At 45.4% G+C, this 9,757-nt stretch overlaps 1 protein-coding gene across 9 annotated transcripts in view; it reads right to left on the reverse strand.

Moving 5' to 3' along the window:
• Window positions 1–9,757, reverse strand: part of MBNL1 (muscleblind like splicing regulator 1) — a 111,263-nt gene that overhangs the window by 84,163 nt on the left and 17,343 nt on the right. The window lies entirely within an intron of this gene.

The raw sequence follows: 9,757 nt of genomic DNA on the forward strand, positions 1-9,757 counted from the left end.
ATAAGCACAGAAAATGTCCATCAGATGTGACTTATTCCACTGCAAGAGGACGAGCATGTGGGTTTTGAATTTACCCAACATGCAGCGAGTGGATTAAACCATGTTAGTTTCCAAAGCGCTTCCCCCGGCGAATCCCTGCGGAAAAAGCGAGCTTGCGCGGCTGCGGCTGGCTTTCCCGCGGCTCTGCCTCCCGCACCGCCGCCAGCGCGGCTGCCTGCAGCCTCTGCGCCCGGCGCGCCGCCGGAAAGGGAAAAGGGGTGTTCGCAAATGGTACGTTCTCCTGACCTATCCAATTCACTTCCTTCTGAACCCGAAAGTCCTGCCTCCGCACAGAAATCAGCTCGCCGCGCACAGCCGGACTCTCCCACTCACAGGCAGCCGACACGCTGTCAAGGTAGCGCCGCCGCTGCGCGGGAACAAAGCGCTCTTTATTCCCACCTGCCTGCCTTCCTCCCTCCGGCGGCGGCCCGGCTCSCGCGGGGAGCGTCGGGGCTGCCGCCTCGCCGGCGCACACCTGCGGGACGCGCAGGAGCCCCGGGGCGGAGGGCGATCCCAGCCCAGAAACGCGAAGCGCCGAGCGGGCGGCGTGCCTTAGGCGGCACGAGGCGCCGCGGAGCGMCGCGGCTCCCCGTTAAACCGGCGGCCGACCCGAGCTCCCGGCSGAGAGAGGTCTCTGCCTCCGCAGCCCCGCAGGCGCACGCCGAGGCGGCTATTCACGGAAACGGCTACGTTTGTACGGGAAACACAAAGACGTTTTCTCCCAGCAAACCCGACGGCTTTATAATTACTATTCATACMGTCAAAACAACTGCAGCACGCCTTGCTGCTTGGCAGGGAGAACACACTGGTTTAAATTCAATTAAAAAGCTGCATTAAGACTCATTTGTTATCTCCTGATGTTAAGCAGTGTGGCACAATCTCCGCAGTTTAAACAAAGCCTCTGTTTCCTTGGGTATGATTATTTCTTTTTCTTGAGGATAAACTTGACTGCGAAATGCTATTTACTCAAATGACCAGCTGAGGCCCCTGGGTGAAATCTCTGACTACTGGAGACAACTGCTCAGTCAGATAAAAACAAAGTCATTAATGTAGTAATTTATCCGCAGGGTGCCAAAAACTAATATTAATCTGCATTCATTTAAAACCTCAGAAAATAATGCGACTGCCCGTGTGCAACTGCCAGTTTTCAGAGGACAATGCCATTAGTCAGCAGTTTGTTTGTTTTCTTCCATTAATATATTGCAGGTGAACCAAAATCCGCATGATAAACAGCTTTTGTTTAAAAAAAAAAAACAACTAAATGTTTAAAGTTTAGAAATAAGAGAGTAAATATTTTCCCCTCAAAAGGCCAAGGTGCAGAGGATATTTCCTTCCAACAAGTTTAAATCCCCGCTCTGAAGCAGCAGTCTGGTGCCGTGCTCTGAACGCAACGCGGCAGCGAAGGGGGACGAGCTCTGCCCCCAGAGCCGGCCGCGGCAGGGAGCCGGCCGTGGGGGAACACCCCGGCGAGCCCCCCCCGGGGCAGCGTCCGCAGGCAAGGCCCCGCGGCGCGGCACGGCACAGCCGCCGCTCCTCCGCTGCTGCAGACACCGCTCCGTAATTTGCGTACTATTATGCATTTTCCTGTCTCTAAAGCAGCGTCGCTGACGCCCTCAGCAGCGGGAAGCRATGCTTGGCAGCGTGGATGCAAATCAATACACAAAGAAAATCGACAACAGGTCATTTTCCCGGGATATCAGGTGACGAGAGCTGCAAACCAGCACGGAAACCCAGCGCACCTAACGCAGCCGATGAGATCGCAGCGGCCCCCGGCTCCCCCRTGCCCACGCCGTGCTCTGCACGCCAGCCGGGCGGCAAGCAACACGGGGCGCGGGGGCTTGCGAGCGCCAGCCAGGCAGCTGGGTGTCTTCCAGGCGAACGCAGCCAGCTGTTCGCTTGCTTCAGCTGCCCACASCTGGGATTCCCAGAGTCAGGAGTCGCCCACACCAGCAGGGACAACCGACCCATCCTTGGGGCACTCGGTGAACGCTCTCGGGAACTCGGTCCGTAAGCGTTCCGGTACGCGAGCTTGGCCCTCACGCTACACTACGTTATCCAGTCGTGCGGTATTAGCAGCGACAGACTTGAAAATCCGGACCTCAGATGAATCAGGACCTCATGAGACCGTCTAGCCCGTCGCCGCCCCCTCGGGCTGCCCACATTGCCCTGCCCGCTGGCTTCTTCCCGGGGCGCTCCAGGGCGGCGCGGGCCGCGGCATCCTCGCCCCCGCCTAGTCCTGCGCACGGACGCCCACTGCACCGGGAAGCCCTCTAAAACCAAAAATGAACCACCCGGGCGAGGCCTGTTACAGCTCAGCCCATCTTCCGCAGGTAGGGGCAACAGGTTTACTCCCTTCCTCCCCACCAGCCCTCTGGCACAGCACGGAACGCCTGCAGGTGCTGTTTCGCCAGGAACGTGCATCCCTGCGTCCCACAAAGCAGCAAACTACAGGATGCTTGTGGCAGGACGGTTCGGGTGAGCCGCGAYCTCAACCAAGCCCTGAAACGGCTCTCGGGGTGTGTTTTCTCCTGTTCCTCAGTTTCGCGCACAATCCATACAAGTACTGATTTTTCCAAATGCTGAGAGAGGAGTAAGAGCAGCAACCGATATATTTTACATGCTAAAGCCAAAGGGAATTTAGAGGCRCATTTTCAAAACAAGATACTTAATCTTACTTTCATAACATGAGTAGTCATCCCCAACGAGGTAGCAAGATACGCAAGAAGCAAAAGCAACAGCTTATAAGAAAATAGCTTATATGTAAAAGAGAAGAAAACTATCTTTTTTGTGCTCACAAATAAGGAAAGGGGTAATATTTCTGCTGAAATTCAGGAGTTAATACATTTTACTCCTAGCTTTGCAGTAAGTTTTCTGTGTGAAGTTGCACTAACCCCTTACTTGCAGTGAAATCACGATCCTGCTGAGGCCAGCGACATCTCTGTCACTGGGCTGAATTTCACCTGCTGTTCTGCAGGCTGCCAGATACAGAAAGCAAAGTATTACTCCAAGGGGCTGGGATGCTTCAGGCAGGTAATCTGAATGTCAAGAAATGCTAGTACAGATGTGTATTTTGCCCGCACAATTACTTGAAGAAAATTTGTTCTGTCAGAATTTGTCATATACCTGAAAACATAGCCCAAAATGTCAGCTTTTAAAATAGTCTTCTAGCAAAAATAGAGAGCGACTTAAGTCCAGAGATATATGCTGGATATCTCCACTAAACAAACAAAAGAAAAACATTACACAAACTTAAAATTTTTGATCTGCATAAACTATTTTCCCATCACTATGAAATTCTCTTGGGATATTCCAAGTCAGAGGAATCGCAAATGAACCTGAACCACTAAAGGATACCATGGATTGCAAAAAAACAAAACAAACAAAAAAAAATCCCAGCAGATGCATGTAATATCTCTTTTTAGAATGTCTCTGGTTAGCTAGGAAACACTGCAGTAAATTCAGAGGGAGGAACCATACGTGAGAGGACAGGAAAGGGATAGGTTTTTTTTTTTAATTTAATTAAAATTTATTTGGGGGGGGGGTGACAGTCTCCACAGCCCACCTATTAAGCCACTCAGTACTAAAGACTGTACTTAATCCAGCTCATTTTTGAAGTTCCCCTTTGAAATTCGAAAGTAATTGCTACTTGTCTTGGGACTGTTGCAAGGTTAGTTTTGCCAAATAGTAACCTTTTCCTCACTGATTATTTGCAATGCAAAAGGATACAAAAATACATACAAGTACCTAAGATGAGCTAAAGGTATACAAACTGAAGAGTATTAAAAGCAAATAAAAAAAGATTTCTGAGAAAAGACAAAAGCAGATGCGGAGAGAAATGACACTGGAAAATCATTCCTTAAGAGGGGAACGGGTACGAGTGAGCTGCCTGCTGAAGCGGGTCAATGAAAACGATTAGGAACAGCTTCCCAGGCCACTGAAGAGTCGTCCGAAGGGGCCCGAGAAAGCGAAAGTAACACAGGAAGAGCCACGTGCTTCGCGTTTGTGCGATCTCCTCAAACATGCCCGATTTTCATTACTTCCTATTATCGCTGCAGAGAAACGCTGTGCAACTAGCTTAACGATATGCTTTTTTWAAAAAAATTCTTCTCATTACAGTGCTGGCAAAAACGCAGGGTATCTGAACGCAAGCGTCTCGCTGCGCCGAGCGCGCGTCCCGGAGAGCCGTCGTCCCTGCTCTTCCTGCAAGCGGCCCGGCTGGACGCCCCCGCTCTCCCCGTCCCGGGGCACACGCGCCTCTGGGGAAGAGGGTGCGCGAGCCGGACGAGCAAGGAGCGCAGCCACGAAGCAGAACACGGCAGCGAGGCGCGCTATTTTTATGCTCGGAGAAAGTGGAAGCCGAAAAAGCCAGGCTCAATGTCACAAGAACCGTCAGCAAGAGCAGATAATTACACAGCGTGAACCTCCCCGCATGACAGTGACGCTAATGAGACAGGCAATAGAATAAAATCAATATTCTCTTTGCATTAACATTACAGTCTCAAAGCTTGAAATTGCCAAACGGCTGTCTTTTAAATAAAGAAATATAGAAATCACTAACTGCATTACAGTATTTTCAAAACACCTCTGCCAAATGTAAAGTTTACCAATAACACATCTCACAGAAAATTTGGAAAAGATACAGCAATTACTTCATGGCTCAGTCAAGGGATATAATTATAGCGCTGTCACAAAATTAAGTAGAAACAATGGGCTAATTAACATCTTGGCCATGTAACAGTGATGGATTGGTAGAAGAGAAATTTTCTTCAGTAAACTCTACTGCCGAAGAAACAAAATTTGTCTCGTACTCTCAGTCTGCAGAGACTGTACTCACTCTAACTACATGACAGCACAAAAAAGCAAACAGACCCCTGTCTCAATTCTGTACATTTGGATGTATTAGGGAAAGGTAGAGTGCAAAGGCAACAAAGCACAACTGCCAGCTCTGAAGTGTGAATGCCCGATATTGTACAATTTGAAATATATTTCATAGCCCCCCTACGACCCAGCAATTTGGGACTTAAACAGCGCTTAGCAAAACCACAATCACATATCCGCATTCTGAAACTGCTAAGCAATTCCCGTAACAGATTTGTTAAAAAAACACCTTCCAACACTGTTTCTATGACCCAGATATTTTGCATAATACACATTTTTTTTAGTAGTAGCAGTCGCAGTCCTAGCAGTAGTATTTAAAAAGTTATTTCTGTGGCGCTTTAGCTCTGGCAGAGTTGCCTGGGAAGGCAATTCAGCCTCCCACTGCCTTCAGTGGGCTCCTCAGGCAGATCCCGATTAGACAGGTTTTCCTCCGGAGCATATTTCACAGTTGGTGAAAACAGATTAACAGAAGTACCTAACTATGACACTGCAGCTGAATTTCCAGCACCCAAGCGTACTTTGGATAAATCCCGAAAAAGAGGCAACACGCCATAGAGCACGCACCTCAGACGTGCTTGCGCTACTGCACCAAGCCGAAGTGGGATACTCGCCTGGAATCACTTCTCTAAGGTTTAGATTCCTGATCCGACGGTGACCTGATTCTTAACAGCGGCATAATGGTCGTTCTGGCACCGACACACAAATCCCGTAGCCCAATTCTTTCTTAATTTAGAGTACTGCTATTTTCGAGTCAGAAAGTTACACCGCAAATTCCATAAACACTTYTTTCCTTAAACAGTAGATAGTTATGAATTAACCACTATTAATGTAATTAAGAAGCTTCAAAATAAAGAGAAAACAGGCCTGTTAAAAAAGCTGCTCTTTTATAACCTACTTTACAATATTTGGGACTTCAGAAACACATGCAGAGTTCACTTTATCTGACAGCATTAGACAGGCATATATTTATAAACTGGAATAGGAAAAGGTCAGTATCCCTAGGACAGGGAAATGTACATATTAGCTATTATTCTGCTCTTTTGACTTGTAAGAGAGAGACACAAAATGGCAGGAAGGACTACTCTGCATTTAATCTATTTTGCTATTGATTCATGTATTACTAAGCATTCACATAGCCATCTACAATATTAAAGTTGCAAATATTTTTTCTAGTATTACAGACATATCCATGTTATAATTCCTTTACCATAACATTTATATGATATACTTTACAAATAGGAAGTTCAGTATTATCTTGGCATAGTGGAATTTAAACTATAAGTGACATTTCCCCCAAAAGTCTAAAAAGAAGCTGTTTATACTTAATAACTACAGTAGTTTAATGATCTGCCTTAAAACTCTGAGAACTAATTCTTTTTCAGAGAACAAACATAACTGAAATAACCAGAAGCTCTCTTATTACAAATCAATCTTATGTGCTTGTTCTAATGAATATTAATATTAAAAAATTGGAGTTTCTATACAAAGATGTTTAAGAGGCCATAACAAAAAACTATGCAACCTTTCAAAAAGTAAAAAGCTATTTATTAATCAGTCTTACACATTAAAGACATCTTGTTTGACTAACTGCAAATTTACACAAGCCAGATGATTTATGAGACAAACAAGAAGCCTGCATCACACAAAGGTCAGTTGCCTATAAATCCAAGTAACTATTCTCAAACAACATGGGTGTACATGACCATGGTTGGACAAAYACATCTTTTTCCCACAGATTACACACTCCAAACTGCCTGCAGTGCACTTCCTTCTTCTACCATAAAGGTGCATGTTAAGTGTGCGATGTTTCCTGCCATAGCTGCTCCTGGATCCTRCAAGTATTTGAGTAACTCTATAATAATCATTAATTCCCCTGCTTGCTTAGATGGGACCAGGACCGAGTCCCCTGTTAATTACGCAGCCAAATTTTAATAAAGAGTGTCCAGCAAATAATTACACATCACTGGAAAATATTCTCATACTGCCAGGTGATTTGTAACTCTATATGTGTGTGTGCACACACACACATACACATATGTATATAAATATATAGAGAGAGGAATATATATATTGTGGTTTTTATGTGGTTATTAGCATTATCCATGACAACAGCAACTACGGAAAAAAAGCAATGCCCATGACTCAGCAAGGGACACAACTGCTTCCCTCTAACTTCAAATTCAGCTGATAGAGTTGGTTTCAAGGAGGAAAGTGACCTGGAGGTGTTTTCACTTGGATGGGATGCAACAAACACCAAGACCAGCTTCTTGCGGGCAAGATGCTTTAATTACTAATTTCCTCCAAGGGAACATATGTTGGCACCTTATTACTGGGTAAGTTTCTAATTTAAATCTACATTTTACCTCTACAAATGTTCACACTTATTGCAATCAAATATACTGTTTTTCACTCCCCTTCCTAAAAGAATTGCCGTGTGTSCTTGGTTGCAAATGGTAGCTTTTTCTACCCCAGAAACGCCTGGAGTCCAGCAGTGGGTGAAATGATTCTTGAGTAGTCACTCTCACGATCACCTGACGTATTACGGCTTATAAACGGTAAGTACTAACAGTATTATTAATTTATTACTAACAGCATGTGCTTCAGCCAACTACCTTCTCCACTTAGCTCTGCTAATATGCCCCAGTCCTGGCAACGTCCGCCCTGCTTGTGCCTCTCGGCACGCTCCGGTTTTCAAAATCCTTGCCAGTTTGCACGACGGTGATTTTGCCACGTGAATAATTGTGAATTGGGAGTCTGGATGCAACCACCAAATCCTTGTACACCTCAGATGAATTAGTGAGATTAAATGCGAACTTAATTAGCAGAGAGGGAAGAGGCCACTCACGACACCTACTCAAAACCAGTACGTCATTTCACTTCCACTGCAGCTCACACCCTCCATTCACACTTCCCATTGAACAAACGCAGACTACCGCTTTCTCTTCGAGAGGGAGCAGACGACGTTAGCTCAGTCTGCAGGGCTTCCCAGGTAAGGAATAGAGTATCTTCAAAAAAAACATTAGCATATAGCATCTTACCATGTAAATGTCTGCTGCATAAAATGTTCATGCTCCTAGCAAGACTAATCAGAAGTTATAATTATGTGGATTGCTTCATTTTGCATCTGACTTGAGGGCAAACAAAAAAAGGACCTGAATACAAATAATGAGGAACATATTATATATAGTTCTGCTTTCAACAGCAACTTACACCCAAATTTCAGCAGTCTGGTCATTTTTATTCAGTAATAAGGAGCTGTAGCAATACTGTAACAGTCACATGCTTCTGTCAAAATATGAGAAAATTACACGGAAATAGGCAAAAATTTGGTCGTTAATCTGGCACAGACTGAACGTGAGCCGCATTTAACTGACCGGACCGTGCAGACCCACGGCAAAGCTCTGCACGCTTGCAAACAGGGAGGCGTTCGGGCTGAGCYGGCCGGTCGGTCGGTGGCGGGTCCGGCGCGAGCACGCGCACGCGCTCCCCGTCTGTGGCGTGCCCTCGCCGAGGCGCAGCGCGACCCCCCCTCCTCACCGTGCTCGGCCTAACGCCCAGCCCGCTCCTGCACTTCACCTTCGCAACCGCCGGCCGCAGCTCCAAATAATAACCAAAACGAGTCTTAATACCGYGGTACTTACGCTGTTCCTACGCTTATTTGAAACTACTGCGGTCTTTTTAATATTCACAACGTTACCATGCTGGAAATGCCCAGAAGTAGGGAAGCATTTGCAGTTTAGCACAAGGATATAGCTGTACGGCTCCTATTAACATTAGCATGAATCACAAGGCAGCGATAGTGCTGGAAGACTACTCCAGCATCTGTTGTAAGATAAGATACAAAGCTGCCTGCATTTTAGTTCAAAGCTTTCTGTTTCTCAAAGAATCTTAATTCCAAAATAGAATATTTTCTACTTGAGAATACATTCTGACCTTGCATTTAATTTATATTTATCAAACGTATCCTTCGAGTGCATTAAAACTTTTATATGAAGGTTATCAGAAAATATAATGAATCTGAAATCTTTTCTTTGCTTCATTTATGWAAGGATTTAAACCCTGGAGATTTTTTCTAACCTCTATGCTCCGTCACCATCTGAGGTATCCGAGATAGCTGCTATGCATTCATACAAGAGCAAAAATCATTCCCGAGTAAGCAGTAAAACTAGTTGGAGGAGTAAATTACTGGAGTAGCTTAGGAGAAGTTTTCCTTGATTTAACAGAGATTATTGCAAATGTACTACTCAGTACTATAGAAACGCTTATTGATGTGATTAACTTTGAATATGTGAACAATCTCATCAGCCTCTAGGGAAAACATATACACAAGTGTATTCAGACATCAAGTAAAAGCTCCACATTAGTAAACAGTAATAAAAGGAATAATAAAAACTGTAAGACTGCGCTTYATTTTAGGAAAGAAGTGACAACGTCTTTGAGACCATTTTTAATCAGCAATTGCTATAATTTATTGTTCTGTTTGTTCATGGTGAATTGCACGAGACTCACGTAACTAACAACAGCCATGAAAAACAACTCACTAACCGCCGTGGTTCCCGTTACCTTATCCTGCCCAGAAAGCCAGACAAAAGAAATGCCCAAGACTGACGCAGTGAATTGTGAAGGGACTTCTAAGCTTCAATAAGACTCTATTCCCATCATTCAGGATAACACGGAGCTGCAGTGAATCCCGAATAACCTCCAGCAGCGRTGTAACATGCACAAGATTTAAGGCTATCTTTCTTCCGCAGCTACAGAGGCTTATGACTAGCCAGAAGGAAAAGCAGGGAGGGAAGGAGGGAAGGAGGGAAGGAGGGAAGGAGGGAAGGAGGGAAGGAGG

The sequence above is a fragment of the Apteryx rowi genome, unplaced genomic scaffold, assembly GCF_003343035.1.
Source record: "Apteryx rowi isolate R43461 unplaced genomic scaffold, aptRow1 scaffold_224, whole genome shotgun sequence".
NCBI classification, from domain to species: domain Eukaryota; kingdom Metazoa; phylum Chordata; class Aves; order Apterygiformes; family Apterygidae; genus Apteryx; species Apteryx rowi.